The 18,502-nt window shown below is 39.4% G+C and overlaps 2 pseudogenes; both read right to left on the minus strand.

Moving 5' to 3' along the window:
- Positions 1-4,721: 4,721 nt before the first annotated feature.
- LOC117558692 lies at positions 4,722-10,375 on the minus strand (annotated as a pseudogene).
- Positions 10,376-12,426: 2,051 nt separating this feature from the next.
- On the minus strand, positions 12,427-17,794 carry LOC117558696 (annotated as a pseudogene).
- Positions 17,795-18,502: the final 708 nt, after the last annotated feature.

Genomic DNA, 18,502 nt, shown 5'->3' on the forward strand with positions numbered 1-18,502 from the left:
TACCTCAACTATGAGAGACAAAATGAGAAAAACAAATCCAGAAAATCATATTGTCTGATTTTTAAAGAATTTATTTGCAAATTATGGTGGAAAATAAGTATTTGGTCAATAACAACAGTTCATCTCAATACTTTGTTATATACCCTTTGTTGGCAATGACAGAGGTCAAACGTTTTCTGTAAGTCTTCACAAGGTTTTCACACACTGTTGCTGGTATTTTGGCCCATTCCTCCATGCAGATCTCCTCTGTGATGTTTTGGGGCTGTCGCTGGGCAACACAGACTTTCAACTTCCTCCAAAGATTTTTTTATGGGGTTGAGATCTGGAGACTGGCTAGGCCACTCCAGGACCTTGAAATGCTTCTTACGAAGCCACTCCTTCGTTGCCCGGGCGGTGTGTTTGGGATCATTGTCATGCTGAAAGACCCAGCCACATTTCATCTTCAATGCCCTTGCTGATGGAAGGAGGTTGTCACTCAAAATCTCACGATACATGGCCCCATTCATTCTTTCCTTTACACGGATCAGTCGTCCTGGTCCCTTTGTAGAAAAACAGCCCCAAAGCATGATGTTTCCACCCCCATGTTTCACAGTAGGTGTTCTTTGGATGCAACTCAGCATTCTTTCTCCTCCAAACACGTCTAGTTGAGTTTTTACCAAAAAGTTCTATTTGGGTTTCATCTGACCATATGACATTCTCCCAATCCTCTTCTGGATCATCTAAATGCTCTCTAGCAAACTTCAGACGGGCCTGGACATGTACTGGCTTAAGCAGGGGGACACGTCTGGCACTGCAGGAATTGAGTCCCTGGCGGCATAGTGTGTTACTGATGGTAGCCTTTGTTACTTTGGTCCCAGCTCTCTGCAGGTCATTGACTAGGTCCCCCCGTGTGGTTCTGGGATTTTTGCTCACCGTTCTTGTGATCATTTCACCACGGGGTGAGATCTTGCGTGGAGCCCCAGATCGAGGGAGATTATCAGTGGTCTTGTATGTCTTCCATTTTCTAATAATTGCTCCCACAATTGATTTCTTCACACCAAGCTGCTTACCTATTGCAGATTCAGTCTTCCCAGCCTGGTGCAGGTCTACAATTTTGTTTCTGGTGTCCTTTGACAGCTCTTTGGTCTTGGCCATAGTGGAGTTTGGAGTGTGACTGCTTGAGGTTGTGGACAAGTGTCTTTTATACTGATAACAAGTTCAAACAGGTGCCATTAATACAGTTAACAAGTGGAGGACAGAGGAGGCTCTTAATGAAGAAGTTACAGGTCTGTGAGAGCCAGAAATCTTGTTTGTTTGTTGGTGACTAAATACTTATTTTACCGAGGAATTTACCAATTAATTCATTAAAAATCCTACAATGTGATTTCCAGGATTCTTTCCCCCCATTCTGTCTCTCATAGTTGAAGTGCACCTAGGATGAAAATTAGAGGCCTCTCATCTTTTTAAGTGGGAGAACTTGCACAATTGGTTGCTGACTAAATACTTTTTTGCCCCACTGTATATAGGCTTTTCATCAGGCTCAGAAACAAAGGAAATCTTTATCCTTCATCTAGGAAAAATATATTCTAATATAAGCAATATTACGTTTTTATCTCTGCTCCTTTTTCCAGGGCTTTTTTGGCAGTAAGAACTGGCATTGTGCCGTATGAAGCAGCGGAGATGCTTTTTGTCTTTTCTTGTTCCTTGTGTTGTTCTCACCAATGTTTCAAGAGTCTCAATAAATGACCAATATGAAATCACGGAAGACCAGTGCCTTTGAATGTGGACTTTGTGAAGTGTGCACCCAACCCAACAAAAACACGATCTTGCATGTACACAAGTCAGCCTCTAATTAGATTTACAGTGGCTTGGAATAATTAAGGTGGATATTTTTTGCTCATGCTCTTGACAGAGAAGCTGTGTTTTGTTTTTCAGAGATAGACTCCCAGCTTGCCCCAATTACATCACCCAACACAACCAAAAACTTTCAGCAGCTCAAAGGTAAAAATAAGTATTATGTCCAACTTCTCTCAAATGTTTATGTTGTTAGTTTTGTCTCATTTTCTCCAAAGCTTATTAAAGAAAAGTGAATTTTCCCTAGTTTCTGTTAAATTGTCAAGTCCTCAGTTTTAAGTCAACTGTTAAAGGTAGGGTAGGTCAGTAGGTAAGAATGGAGAAACCAGCTCGAGTGCGCTAGAATTTGATAGTACGCAGCCAAAAAAAATCTACCCCTTCCTTCAAACTTCCTTACAGAGCCCCTCCTCCAACACACACGAACGCGCACATGACCAATGAGGGCACGAGATAAGTTTGTGCACGAGATGGAAGGCTGACAGGCAGGTAGGCCATCCAGTTATTTTAGCCGGGCCGGCTCAGATGATTGGTCGTGCTTTTTACAGCGCCACAGCTTCCCCGGCTGAAATATTTTTACGTATTTACAGGCATGCAAACTTGTCACCTTTCGGCGAAATTCGCCGTTTTGAATCCAAAATAGGTCGTTTATGTGATTCATGTAGATCTGCAATAAAAATATTGTTGGGGTATGGGGGGGGGTCTGGGACCCGGAGTAATCTTCGGCCGCGAGCTGTTAACTTATGTGCCATCATACACGCATGGTGTTCTTTTTTTATTATAATGAAGCGCGAGCTGTGTGCTCGAGTCTTCCTGCCTGTCGGCTCTGCTCATGGATGTATTTATAAGGTTCTGCTGCTCCGCGATGAGGGTGCTACATTACCTACGCGTGCGTTCATTAATATTAACTGTGTGGTCCGGAGTCACTGTGGCACAGACTGGACCGCTGGTGAACAGCTGTTAGAACGGGCCGTTCAGGTGTTCAGAGCAGAGCTCCCTGTCGGAGCGGCAGAGCGTGATGTGCACTGAAAAGTTTTTCTGTCGCAATATTATTTAATGAATCGTTGAGCTAGCTAACTAGCATACATTGTCACTATCTGCTAACGTTAGCTTTAACCTTCGTTTTCTAATATTTTTTTTCATTGGCTATAAACAGAGGTAGTATAAGTATAGATATTGTACTTCAGTAATAGAAGCACTCAGATCTTGTACTATAGTAAAAGTAGAAGTACTAAGATCTTGTGCTTGAGTAAAAGTAGAAGTACTCCGATCTTGTACTCGAGTAAAAGTAGAAGTACCAGAGTATAGGAATACTCTGTTACAGTAAAAGTCCTGCATTCAAAATGTTCCTCAATTAAAAGTAGAAAAGTATTTTATCATCAAAATATAGTGAAAGTAGCGACAGTAAAAGTAGTCGTTGTGCAGATTGGTCCATTTCAGAATGTTTTATAAAGATTGATCATTAAAGTGTTCTCAAAGCTGGTAAAGGTGCAGCTAGTTTGAATTACTTTTTATACTGCAGGGTAGCTTGTGAATTTACTCCAGGTGGAACTAAAGTCTGATTTAACACTTGTTTATATTTCACATCATTCATCCACATCTGTAGAGTAACTAAAGGGATTAAATACATGTAGTGGAGGAAAAGTACACCATGTACCTCTGAACTGTAGGAGAAAAGTACACCATGTACCTCTGAACTGTAGGGGAAAAGTACACCATGTACCTCTGAACTGTAGGAGAAAAAGTACACCATGTACCTCTGAACTGTAGGAGAAAAGTACACCATGTACCTCTGAACTGTAGGAGAAAAGTACACCATGTACCTCTGAACTGTAGGGGAAAAGTACACCATGTACCTCTGAACTGTAGGGGAAAAGTACACCATGTACCTCTGAACTGTAGGGGAAAAGTACACCATGTACCTCTAAACTGTAGGGGAAAAGTACACCATGTACCTCTGAACTATAGGGGAAAAGTACACCATGTAATGTAGGTCTACCTCTGAACTGTAGAGGAGAAGAAGAACAAAGTAGCAAAACATTGAAGTATCTCAAAATTGTACCCAAGTACATCAACTTGTTGAGTTGATGAATTTAGTTACTTTACACCACTGGCTACAGATAAGCCAGACTAAGCTTTGAACAGAGGCATGAAAATACATTTTCAAAATGCTCAACAGTGCTGCCAAAATGATAAACTGATTGCTACACAATTAAAATAAATGCTTTTATATATTTCTATTAGATGTGACTCTTTAACGTTTCTGTTATTATTAACTGCTGCTTTAGTTGTTCTGACTGCTAACATCCTCTGTTATTCCTCATTTTAAAGCCGATATTCTGTGGGGTCGGGGGATCGGATCCTTGTCACCTTTTTCATACCTGATGAGTTTGCATCCCTGGTATTTATTGTCAAAGCATTTAATGTATTCATTGCTATCGGGATGTTAAGAGCATTCCATGGAATATAACAAGTGTTTCTGAAGTGAATTACCTACCCTACCTTTAAGTTGAATCTGATTTGTTTCAAAATACAAATGAACAGTGTCATGAAAGAGGCTTTAGAGAGAGAAACGACAGCCTAGATGTTTTATACTGAGGTGCTTTATACCAGCTGACTACGGAGTCAGCTGGTATAAAGCACCTCAGTATAAAACATCATAAAAGCGGCCCATAAAATAAAAACCACCACATCAGTAAAGATGGATAATTAAAGATCATCCAGCTACTCTACTAGACCCCGCCTCATCACACAGCTGTTTGTTTATCTGGACTTTGATTTACACTGAGTGGTATTTTTCCACAAAGAAGATGTACGGTAACCTGGAAGATCAATTGTATGTAAATAATACACAGAAATATTGTCGGCCATCACATGAACAAAATCTGATGTCGTTTGTACATAACAGAGATTTAATGTTTTTTACAATACACAACAATGTACAAAGTAAATCATTTTATCATTAAATATTTCCAGTTTTGTTGTGAGAAGTAAGTTTTCAGGTCGGTTCCTGATGAATGTTAATACTTAAAATCAATATATTACAGGTTTGTATGACATATTATTTCAGCTCTCCAGTGAATTTAGATACAAATTCCACAAAAGCAGTGACGATGATCATGATGTCCCTTTTTGCTGGTACTTCTGCATCTTTCTTTAAGGTGTCTGGCTCTTCTATTCCCGTGTTTCAACCTCAAAGCTGTCATTGCAGTAGGGGTTTAGTTCACCTCGAGCAGAGGACTTCTTAATTCTGCAGCAGATCAGTTTGTAGAGAGCCACCACAGGGATGGAAATCACAGGCAGAACACACAGGAGGATGATTATGGCAAACACCCAGTCTGGATATTTCAACATTTTAGTTTGTGGAAATAGTTCCTAAAGAGAAAGAGAAGAAGTACAATTACTAATCATTAATTGGACATTTTGTCAGACTTGCCTATTCTCTTTTTTAATTCTTAAAATCACTTTGCTCAACTAAGAACTACTTCTAGCTCCTCTTAAAACTAGATCTAATTTGAACTTTTTGTTATTTGATTACAGCGCTTTTAAAATGAACTGATACATTGCTGTTTTAAGGAATTTTAACTAGAGCACCATATATCCAGTATATATATTCTTATATAATGTATTCAACATCTCCATGCGAGTACCCTCGGCTTGCTTACATAGTCTGGGTCCCATGAGGGATATGAGGGGTGCGTCTGTGCCTGGATGGCCACGTAGGCAACAAACACCACCAGAAGCATCAACGGACTGATCACCATCCAGCAGGCCTTCCAGAAGATGTTGGGCCTCTTCCCCGTCATAAAATAGATGTCTTCACTGAACCTGTCAGAAGAAATGTGGGGAAGCAGATAAGGTTTCACGCCATGTCGAGAATTACAGCGTAACACTACTGAGTATCAAAGAAGAGGATCAAAAGTTACGTTTTCATTCCACGACCATAAGCGACAGCAGTGATCTCAAAGAACGCAATGATGAGGAGAGGTACGGATCCCACGTAGCCGTTAAATCACCTCCACCCAGTAGTCCCCGAACCCAGGGGTGAAGATGAGAGCCGTCAAGAAGGCTATCAAGCAGATGATTGCTAAGGAAGTAAGAAAATAGAAGTTTTCAGAAAGAACATTTAAAGGGTAAAAGCTGTTTCCCTTTTACTATGCTGCAACCTTATCTGATTAGTAGAGTTAGTCTATATACATTTTATCATTAGAATTGCAATATTTTTGACTGAAAACGTTATCAATATTGCGACAAAATCGGAGGAGTTTTCATAAAACATATAAAAATGCGTTAAAAAAACATAAATAATGCGGGTATAATGAATAAGACCAATAATAACAACTTGGAAGGTACCATATATATATATATATATATATACTATAATGCACTCTTTAAAACTCATATAAGACAACACTTTACACGCCATATTAAGATATCCAAATACTAACACAATATCAAGATACAGCTCTATTTGAAGGTACCTGTTACGACTTCACTAGGGATCCACTTTGGCACTAGCTTGAGGTCATTGATGGATGTCAGGATTCCCTCTATGGTGCCAAACATGGAGGAGAGACCCAAGCTGAAGAGCATGACGAAAAACAGTATCGCCCATATCTGCGAGCCTGGCATCTCTATCACTGCTTCGGTGATCACAATAAAAGCCAGGCCGGTACCCGATGCACTCTGGGGGAGGAAGATGAAAGAGAGGCGAGAAATTAAGGAGTAAACATGAACTGACTGTACCAGCAGATGATGTACTGCACTCCTGGAAATGAAAGGGGTGGCAAAAGGAGGACAAGGATTTAAGGGAAGAGGGAAATTAAGAAAAAACACAGCAAAAAGAATGTGAGATTGGCTGTGTTTTCATACTAAAACTGTACCTGGTCAAGAAATGTTTGAAGGTCACAGTGCTTTAGGTTCAAACTGGCCAAGTCATCTGGAGATGTGCGATTTAAATACTCAAACCAGTCATTATAGTTCTCCAGTGTTATGTTCTGGTCCGAAAACTCAAAGTGGTTTGTCAGAGACATGATGTTTCTGCAGATGGAATACAAAAATAACTGTCTTATTGCTATCAATAAGGAACCATTTTTGAATGACACTGAATATATGCGTGTACAGTACATACTCATTGCGACAGGAATTGAAGCCGTTTGTAGCTTTAAAACCCAGAATGGCAAAGATGGAAATGGAGGCGTAGAGAGATGTGGCGCTGTTTATTACTCCTACTACAACAGCATCCCTCTCACAGTTGTTCCTAATGGACAAAGAAGAGGAAACAAGTCACACAAGAGATTCAAATTTGTGATTCAAGTGAGTTATAGTCCTTACCTCTCTTCGTTATAGCTGGAGAAAGCTATGAGACCTCCAAAGGCCACAGAGAGAGAGAAGAAGATCTGAGTGGCAGCGTCCAGCCACACCTGAGGGTTCTTCAGGATCTCCCACTGCAGACAGAGTCAACACATCAGTTTATTGTGTCCGTCGGGTACTCTTGACATCACCTTTGGTAGCAACACACTCACATCAGGAGTGAAGAGGTACACCAGTCCATCAGTAGATCCCGGCAGAGTGAGAGCCCGGATCAGGAAAATAGTCAGCACCAGGTAAGGTAATGTGGCTGTCACATACACAGCCTGAAACAAGCAAACAGTACAGCCATCTTTAACTCTTGGTAACGCTTGTTTTTATTTTTTTCCCAGGAAAACCGACCTTCCCTATTGACTTGATGCCTCTGATAAAGCAGATGTAGACCACAGACCAGGCGCTGGCCAGGCAGAGGACTAGCCACCATTGCAGGGAGCCGCTGGTCTCGATGTCAGGTGTGATGTTCAGGGTCTCACGGTACCAGAAGTAGTTTGCTGGAGTGCTCTTCACACACTCCTCATTATAGCCTGTAAAGATGCACATTAGTGAAAAAGAATGACAACATGGGCCTATGTCGAAGGAGGTAATGTATTTGGCTTGGTTAATTTGTTTGCCAGTTGGATCACAGATAGTCTACTGTCCCAACTTTCAGGAAACCTTGTGGTAGGGTGTGTCATTGGCCAAGTAATAATCCACTACATTTTGGAGGGGATCCTCAAATTGTTCATCAGTTTCGTTAACATGAAAATGTGCATTTGTACTGCATTCATGTGGTGTAGGATATCAAAACAAATGAGTTCCCAACTGATAACATCTATGGCAACACCAATTTAGGTCAGAACAACAATATCGACTTTTGGTCAAGGTTTTGGAGGTTTCAGAGTTGATATGATATTGTGCAGAAACATGACAAAAGTAAATGTAGGGTTGAAGGTTCTGAGCAATTAAACACAGCACTCCGTGTTGTTTTTACTTTTCGAATTTAAGCTCATAAACACACCAAAGTCAGAAGAACAACTTCACAACACAGGAATTGGGACCCTCCAAGAGAATCCATAATTTGACTTGGCGAAGTACAGTGCTCTCAGAGAGTCATACTAGTTGGTATTATGTTGGTTTGTTGATTGGATTGTTTGGTTGAAACTACTGGCTCCATTATGCTGACACTTGTGGGAAAGGTTCGTCATAAGCCAAGGTAAAAACCCATCAAATGTTAATTCATACACATTATATTTCACTTATGGAGATAGCATTGTCGGAAGTTTGTGCTCAATGATTTCCCTTTTTAGTTATTTAATGTTGTATTGAAGAATCTCTTTGGGCCATAAAACAAAAAAAACAGCCATTATCTTATTACATTTGACATGGAATGCAATGTGGAGCCTGATGAGTCCTCTTGTAACTGTTTTATAATTACGTCACTATCTCAAACCCAATTTGATACATTGTATTTTTTATACATCGTTATAGGCAATATTTCTACCACTGTGGTAGTAGCATTCTTAGTGTGTGACAGTAAACGTATGTAGTTTACCTGTGAGGTTAGCATTGACCGGGCACTGGCTCCAGGGCAGGGGGTTTTGGAAAGAGTGAAAGAAGTACCAGAGCACCCAGGCCAGGATGGTGTTGTAGAAAATGCCCACCAGGAATGACACTATCATCGAGGCAATTCCTACACGGAATAAATTACATTTTTCATACTGATAAAAAGCTCTTTAAATATTGAAAAAATTGACAAGTAATCCTAAATTCCCCTTTATAATTCTAGACCACCCACCGACTCCCCCCAGCATCGGTGAGATGGAGTTCCAGACGCCGATGCTGCCCATACGGAGCCTCTGTCCTATAGCCAGCTCCAGGTAGAGCAGAGGCAGGCCCTCAAACACCAGCGCTATCAGGTAGGGGATGAGGAATGCACCTGAAGACAGATACTGCACAATTAGAGCCAGATAGGACCGTCTGATAAATTAGGTTTATCAACACAGCAAAAGATCTTAGTGAAACAGTGGACAACTACTTTCTTATCATCGAATCATAATGGTCATAACAGGGGATAGTTCAGGCCATGCTAAATAAGTAAAACTAGGACGTCCAGAAAAACATGAGAATTTTTTTTTACAGAATTAACTGTTTGCTTACCTCTTACTTAGGTCCTTTGGTATTCTATTGCGACAACACAAACTATCTAACTAGGAACTATGAGAAAGTAAATACAGAAATTGGGTCGGTTGATAACCCCATTCATCATACACAGATAAGATTCACCAATGTGACAATGACTGTTTGTCCATGTGTTAATGACTAATTAATGCTGTGAAGAGAGAATCTAAAGTATTTATTTCAATGAATTCAGTATCTCGTGTTATGTATTGAATAGTCTGAAAAAAAAAACGAGGTATAGAGTGAATAAATCAATTAATTGATAAAACCCATCTTTAACAGCAAACAAAATTAAACTATTGTGTGATTTAAGATCAGGGAAATATAATGTTGATAATCAGAATACCTTTATTAGTCCCACAGAGGGAAAATGTACGTTGTTACAGCAGAAAAAGAGCCACAGACAGCTTAATGTTACATATGTTACATGCATTAAAAAGTATTAAATAAAAAATATAATACAAAAACAAAAAAGTTACACAATTTACAAAATACACATCCTGTAACAGTTCTTAGGATTTAGCAGCCAGGTATATATTGCACAGTTATTAACAGCATATATATATTGCACATATAGCACATATAGTGCTGATGGCATCATATAATCTTACCTCCTCCATAGATTTGGCACAGGTAAGGAAAACGCCAGATGTTTCCAAGTCCCACTGCAAAGCCGATACACGTCAGCATGTACTGAAATTTGTTGTCCCATTTGAGTCTCTCCTCCACCTCAGAGTCTTTTGTTTTGCCCATCCTTAGCTGGTAAAAAGGTTTAGCAAAATTCCGCTTCTCTTGCAAGGGTGCTACTCTCCTATTGCTAACAAACACGAGAATATATTTGTATCTGTCCACAATTCTCCTGATCTCAGCTCAGTGTATGTCAAAATATACTGCCTTGTATAGTCTAGGTGATGTCCAGTGCACTTCCCTCGTCCTCTGTCTTACTCACTAGGTCTGCCCTACTGTCCTTTCACGTTATATAAGTTACAGCTTTATTTTATTGTTTTTTTATGAAGAAATCAAGTTACCAGGGAGAGGGAGGGAAACAAATCAGGCATAATGATTTTGTGATTGAACCTCCCTGTTTTTTTCTTCAGAAATGGGAGTGTGCTAAGCCTAAAATAATGAATAACCTGCTGATGCTGTTTCAATGTAACACTGGCCTTAAGTGATCTGTTTGGATGCAGTCAATACAATAGACAAAATGAACGCTGTTTCTTGATGGAGCCATATCTTCATACAATTACTAACACTTCCTTACACAGCAAAGTAGACAGACACAAACTGATTTTTTTCCTTTCTCTCAGTGTTCAAGGCTTTTTTATTGTCCTTCATACATAGCTACAGTGTAGTTATGTCGATGAAAATCTTAGGTCCCAAGCTCCTCCAACAGTGCAACACAATAAAACAGATACAATAGCGCAAGTAAATACAATAAAATAGAATAGAAGTAGTGCCATAAGGGTCTATGTACAAGTGATACATAATTTGTAAGTTACAAACAGGTGAATGTTATGGATGTTCTTAGTTCAGGTGTTTTAACAGTCTTGTTTTACTGTATATGTACCAGCTGTTGGTAGTGGGGAATCCAAATACATCCATCAAATGCAGTTTATTCTCGCTTGCTCCGTTTGTTGTGCTTTGTTAAATCGGATTCACTTGGCCATTTTGCCTCAGTATCAATGTGATGTCTCCCTCTTTTGGCTAATTTGCTGCTCTACATGTTTTATATGGTATTCATGGTTAGGACCTGGATACAACCACCGTTTTGAAGGTTGCACTTAAACGCACCACAGACTAAATATATATTGATATACGGTATATACATATACAGTATATAAATATATTAAAAGATGACATATGATCCAATGTATGTACACATAAATACAGTATGTACATTGTGATTTCCTCATTGCTGTAACACTGTACAAGCAAATCACTCTACTTTTTATGTTGTTGACTACAAGAACCAATATAAAAGTCTTCATGTTCTCTCATCATCTCCGGATGTAAAGCAACAGTGGAAAAAACTACAACTAGATCCTGGAAAAAACTTTAAATAACACCAGGCTGTCAGTCAGTGACCCAATTTCAAACTTAGAAGCTATCATTTTTGGCATTTCTATGTTTTTTAAGTTTGTATTATGCATATTACCCTTTAAGTTAGCTTTAGCATGTTGTGTGGTTAATGTGGATAGCTTTGATTGTAGGTCCACCCACGGGGGCAATACTGGATTAACAGTTATGTAATACTGAGAGACACTATGTGACTGTTGAACATTTGAAGCCAGGAAAGTCAGTAGTAGGTTAAAGTGTTAACTGCACTACTAGCTTTGTTGTTACACAAAAACCTTTTCCATCCCTGACTCTTGATTGTATGCCTGTGTGTGTTATGTATGTTGTCATACTGTGCGTATATAGAGTTACTTGATAGACACTTCCTGAAGGGACAGTTCTTATAAATTAAAGGTCAAATTGTATGAATTTGCTTTGATTCAAAGTTGGTAACTTGCTCAGTCCCGAAAGCTGGCCAAACAGATACACTTTTAATAGTCTACTGTGTAACTGTAATAATCGTGAGTAACACAATGTATCAGCTACATTGCAGTTCCAGTATTTATTGTATAGTTGGAGGCTCTTGGGAGACCAACGCCTCTCCTTTTGCAGCAACAAAGACAACTCCAGGAAATGTAACTTAATTTAAAAGTCTTTGGTTTGTCACAACACAAGCTAAAGTCAAATGTAGGCTTTCTGATCAGATTCCAGCTAGAAAATGTGCATGTAAAGTTTTGGTTCAGATGCTTTTTTATTGTGGTGATTTCAGGGTACAGCTGCAGTTTAACTTGTTAACAGTTGTTCCCTGGTTACATTCATGTTGCCAGCAAAGATGTGGAGACCAAAAGCCTTAACCAATCAGCGCAGACTTTGCTTTTTGGAAGGAGGGGTTTAAAGAAAACGGACCATATCAGACGGAGGGTAATAAGCAAAACATTATTTTATTTTTATTACACTCTGAAATCTATGACTTGATAATCAATACAGAAACTCAGCTAATTCTTTAACTGGATTTTATTTTTTCTTGCAGTGAACAAAGATAAATCTACATAATGCATATACAGGTATTGCCAGACTAGGGACTCCTGCCAAAAGAAAGATGACGGCATTGATCCAGGAAGGGTACGGTACTGATGCCAGAGATGGAAAGTTGTCCTGTAAACCACAAAACAGTGTAAGTTGTTACCACTATGCGATGTACTATCAACAGCATTGATCATACCTATGCTTGGTACAACATGCATTTGTCTAGTTAGCAAAGATAGCATCATTGAAAAATATGTCAACAAATGGAGGGACGCTTATTTCTGATTTATGAAGAATCAAAGATTACTTTTATGAGCTGGAGTGCTTACCGAGTTGACATCCCAGACTAAGTAGGTGAGCTCTTTTTGGACTTGTGTCACCAGGTAGAAAACTAAAATAACCAGAACGACCAGAGGACTGACGAACCGCCATGAAATCTGCCAAAAGATGTTGGGCTTATGTCCGACCATGAACTTCAAGTCCTCATTGAACCTGCCACACAAAAAGGTTTTAGTACGTTTTTGAAATGAGTCCTGAATCAAACAGGACTTCAATATGTCAACCATACCCCTAGGGGTTTGTCCAATAATTGGTTAAGCATGACGCTACAAATGCTGGATGACCTTTTTATACAACAATAATCAATATAAATGATGAAGGAAACATAAATGGACAATGTGTTGCTGAAATATTTTGAATAAGCACTAACCTGTCTATGCCGTAGATGTATACAATAGATATCATCTCAAACAATCCAATGGTCAGAAGTGGAACAGATCCAGCAAAGTTGTCAAAAAGTGTTACCCAAATAAAACCCTGATTTCTGGGCAAACAGGAGACAGATGAAGAAGCCTACAAAACATGTGATACCTGAAACACACGTCCACAAAAACAAGGAATCACGAGTTAAAACAAGAATCAGACAAACTAAACTTAGTTTAACTACAAAACAAGATACCTGTCACTGCTTCTTGGGGCCAATTTTTAGGTATAATATTCAGATCTTTCAATGGGACCACCACCCCCTCGATGTTGCCGAATAGGGTTGAGATTCCCAAGCAGAGAAGCATGACGAAAAAGAGGACGGACCAAGCTGGAGAACCGGGCATCTGGGTGATGGCTTCTGTGAACACGATGAAGGCCAGACCTGTTCCCTCCACTCCCTGCACAAACACAAGGAAGTCATAATGCAGGAAGGAGCAAATAATATGGAATCTGGCCGATATTCATCAATATAGTCACCTCACTAAGAAGTTTCTGCATGTCACAAGTTTGTATGTCCAATCCAAGAACTATATCAGGATAAGAGCTGTTGAGACGAATCAAAGCCGCCTCGTAATTGCTTATAGTGATGTTGTCTTCAGGGAGCTCAAATGTATTTGACAATGTCATGATGTTTCTAGGGAAAAAATGTCACTGTTAAGAAACACTGCTTTACTCGGGGTGTCCGCGGGGTCTTAATCAATCAATCAATGTGTATTTATATAGCCCAATATCACAAATGTTACATTTGTCTCAGTGGACTTCACAGTTTGTACAGAATATCAGTATGACAATACGACACCCTCTGTCCTTAGACCCTCACATCGTACACGGAAACACTCCCAGAGAAAACCCACAGTTTAAAGGGAAAAATAGTATTATAAGTTGATCAATCAATTTAGTGAAAATGAAGGCTATTAAAAAGTATTAAACTGCATTTTCCAAGGTATTACATTTTGTAGCTTGTTTTCAATAAGTATATGAATGGTCCAAAGAGGTTGTATTCTACAGTCTGCCTGAATGTAATCATTGCGTAGGTGTGTAGTGTGATTCTGTGTAGTTTATTTATGGCTTCCCGTTGGATTGGACGTCATCTGAACAGGACATCGCACGCTCACTGCTTGATAGCGCGACGGTCCGTTTACGCCAGTTGTTAAAACAACATCGTTATGGGGAAATGCAAGTTTGCGTCCAAATGGTTGGAAGATAAGGAGGAAGGACAATCAATACTGAATATAGTCAATGTTTCGCCAATGTAACCGGTTAAAACTCGAAGTGGCGATGAGGTCTTAAAATGTATGGAAAGGGTCTTAAAAAAGGTCTTAAAAGGTATTACATTCGACTTCAGGATTCCTGCATATACCCTGTTTACTGGAATTTACATAAAATAATACATTCAGATTTGTCTGTCTATATTAAAACAATCCTAACATGGCTTTTAAAGATGTACTGGTTTCTATATCCTGTCCATACTCATTGTAAAGTGAAACTTTACTAGTGACCTTATTTTAATTTAGGTTTCAGCCATCTGACATAAGCCATCTATCTAAAGGCGTAAATGTCAACCTGTTAGTTGAAAGATCTGGGGATTACCATAGTCATTTGTACAAAATGTATCCATACAAAATGTACTGGCACTCCATGGTCACTGAGATATTTCATTCTGGACTTAAGATGATTAACTAAAGTACAACATTGTCATCTCTGCAGCAAACCTGCTAGCCTGGCCAAGAGACTATTACATTGGCAAATCTCATTCCAGGATGAATAACAGCAACTAATAACATCTCCAACTTATATATAAGCATGTGCTTAACTTTTTCAAAACCTTGAAACGTACTATTCATTTACATGCTGAACTTTTAGGACTACTATCTTTCAAAAACATTGAAAGCAACATCATGTGACTACTCACTCACTGATACACTTGTCATATTTCGCTGTTGCTCTGAAGCCAATAATGGTGTAGGTGACTGTCGCAGCATACACAGAGGTGAAGCCAGTGATGGCCGACAGGATCACAGCATCTTGCACGCAGTTGTTACTGTTGTTGAAACAAAAAAAAGACAAATGATTAAGGACACAGCATGTTTGAGAACGGCTGCCATTATTATAGTTTTGTGGCTTGTGACGTATATCTTACTGAACAGGGTTGTAGCTTGAGAAGGAAATGAGACCACCCCAAGCTAAGCTAAAGGCATAAAAGACCTGGGCACCTGCATCCAGCCAAGTTGTTGGATTCATCAGCTCATCAACCTGCAATATTTGGGTATACATTATGTGGTTTTTTCATTAGATATTTAACTTGTTTTTGAACATAAGTAATTATATACATACATCTGGTGTGAAGAGGAACTTTACTCCATTAAGGGAACCTTTTAGAGTCAGTCCTCTGATCAGGAAGATGCCCAGCACTATGTAAGGCAGGATGGCTGTGACGTACACTGCCTGATGTCAAGAACAAAAGGGAAAAAAAGCATTTACTAATTTGGACAGTGGTTATTCAGGAAAGCATATTGTGTGTCTGAAGGTTTGACAAACCTTGCCTGAAGTGCCAATGCCCTGCATGTAGCAGACACATATAAAGCTCCAGGCAGCTAGCAGACAGACCACTACGGGCCAGTGCATTCCTCCAGAATCCGATATAGAGGCCGAAGTATTCAACGTTACTCTGTAATAATAATAATCCACTGTGGAGCTCTGTTCACACTCCGGTACAAAGCCTGCAGGGGCAAGAAACAGTCCTCTTTAAGTGTTTATTCATGGGTGAATCATGAGTTGATTTTGGTGCTTAATGAGTATCTCTGTATTTATACCAACCTGTCCCATTGATATTCAGAGGACACTGGGTCCAAGGCAGCGGGCTTTGAAAGGAATTGAAGAGATACCACATAATCCAGGCTATCAAGGTGTTGTAGTACAGTCCAATCAATAAGGACACCAACATGGAGGCTATACCTGAGAAGTACAGAATTATTAACTGATGCTTTCTTTTATTATGCTTTGGACAACTTGTTTCAGAGCCTATTTAACTTACCAATACCAGTCAGATAAGGGTTGATGGACCTCCAGACTCCTACACTGCCTTTCCTGAGACGCTGGCCGATGCCAAACTCCAGCAACAAGAGAGGCATTCCTTCCAGGACAAGCAGGATCATGTAGGGAATTAAAAATGCACCTAAAAAAGTATTATTATTATCAGAAACATATTTACACAACTCTAGTGTTGCGCTTATGACAATCATGAGCCTTTTCAGCAGCCTAACTATGAAAATGCCTAAGCAGAAAATCTAAGCTTGATTTTAAATGTGCTCTATAAAGCAGTCGCACATGGCTCTGTCTGCAGACAATGAATACTTATATTATTTAGTTACCCCTGTCAAAACCCCACCTGCTCTGCTTGCCTTCCTTTCCTGCTCTGTGGGTCGCCCTGACTGTTGCTCACAGTTGGTGTTGTGTTTGTCGTTTATTGGTAACTGCAACATCTGTCCTTGGCCTCTTGGTTCATAACGTTTTTCCTCCAATTAAACTTGCGTTAACATTCACTGTGCACTAATCCGTGTGTATACTTTGATAAAAGATCAAAGAAACCCAGATTGTATTTATGCCGTTCATAAATCACCAGATTCAGTTGTTAGATTACAAGTGAATGTTTTGAAAGTTAAAAGAGTTATTAGATCAGGGGTGTCAAACTCAAATCAGGCCCGCGACTTCATTTAATGTGGAGATCTGAAAGAATATATATATATACGGTTACATGCCGATTTACAGAAGCACGTTGCCCATAAACTACATGTCCCACAATGCATCTCAAATATGAATGTTGTTCAGAATTGGACTTTTTTCTCAGAATTCGACTTTTTTGCTTAAAAATGTCACTTTTTGTTTACATTCACATTTTTTCCAGAATTTGGCTTTTTAAAAAAAATCATTTTGTGACATTCTCACTAAAGAGACTTCCAATTATTTGCCCTAGACTTCTGCTTTCAGACGTAGTTCATTATTAAGTTATTACCCTATCCCATAATAATCCAATGCAGAGGAAATATTGTAATATAATACATACGTTTATATATATTGAATATTTATATATATTATATATATATATGTATTTTTATATAGTCTTAAAGTTACAACCGGCACTTTGAGTGCAACCATAATGCTGATGTGGCCCGTGATGAAATTGAGTTTGACACAGCTGTATTAGATAAAACATGTAATGTGTATTTTGTCAGTTAATAGTAAAACAAGTCTCTAGGATAAATACTTTTTAACATACAGAATATAGGATACTCCCAGCACCTCAAACACACTATAATCTGTCAACCATTATTCAAGAATTGACAGTCTAAGATGGTAAGGTGTTCCTTTCCCATTTTCATCTGAGCTTACCTCCTCCATGACTTTGACACAAGTAAGGGAACCTCCACACATTGCCAATCCCAACGCAGAATCCCACACAGGTTAGGATGTACTGGGCTTTGTTGTCCCACTTGGGCCTGTCCCCAGCCTCCTCCTTATCCATCCTCTCCAGATCATCATAGCTAGGGATCCTGTCATCCAAACCTGGGTTAGGAAGTACCAGCTTCATGGCGACGCTACTGAAGCTTAGATGTTACACTATCCTTCTCGGAAGTCAAAGTGAAGGCACTTGGCACTCTACAATATTAAACTGGTTTATGATCTTTCACTTTATCTAGTGTGGTTCAAAGATTAGCCCATGCACCCTCTGCAATTGTCACACTACCGGTTAGTCATTTCATTCAGTCAAAAACTATAACATTACAATACTGGCACAGAAGTTGCCACTGTTCCTTCACCTCAATATCTCCCTAGGTTTAAATTGACTTACTAATCGGAGCACTGGGCCTTTTACCCAATGTTAAGTTCCCTCTCACATGGTCTAACTGCTGTTCGTCCCTGAGGCTGATAATGGGGCAGATAACGAAGTAAACCGAGGTTCAGGCATTAACAGTGACCCTGAGAACTGAGTCATTTTCGCACTGGTTGCTTTAAGATCATTATGAAGAGAGATTATCTGAGGAGAATTGTCAAGAGGGTTCCCCCGAAATTGCCTTTAACTGCTCTCATTGAGTAGATTGCACCTGAAGAAAGATGGAAAACCTGTGCTTGTTTCAGATTCAGCACTAACTAATACCAACTCAGCAGATAAGGGCCTTTAGGTGGCTCCTGCTTTATTATCTAATCTTGAGGCCCAACCTTTAAGAGGGTGAACTCTACTTTCTAGACATAATTTCAATTCTGGCTGACATTTCCAAATCCTCGTGGTTCATACATTTAC

The sequence above is a fragment of the Gymnodraco acuticeps genome, unplaced genomic scaffold (genome assembly GCF_902827175.1).
Source record: "Gymnodraco acuticeps unplaced genomic scaffold, fGymAcu1.1, whole genome shotgun sequence".
NCBI lineage: Eukaryota > Metazoa > Chordata > Actinopteri > Perciformes > Bathydraconidae > Gymnodraco > Gymnodraco acuticeps.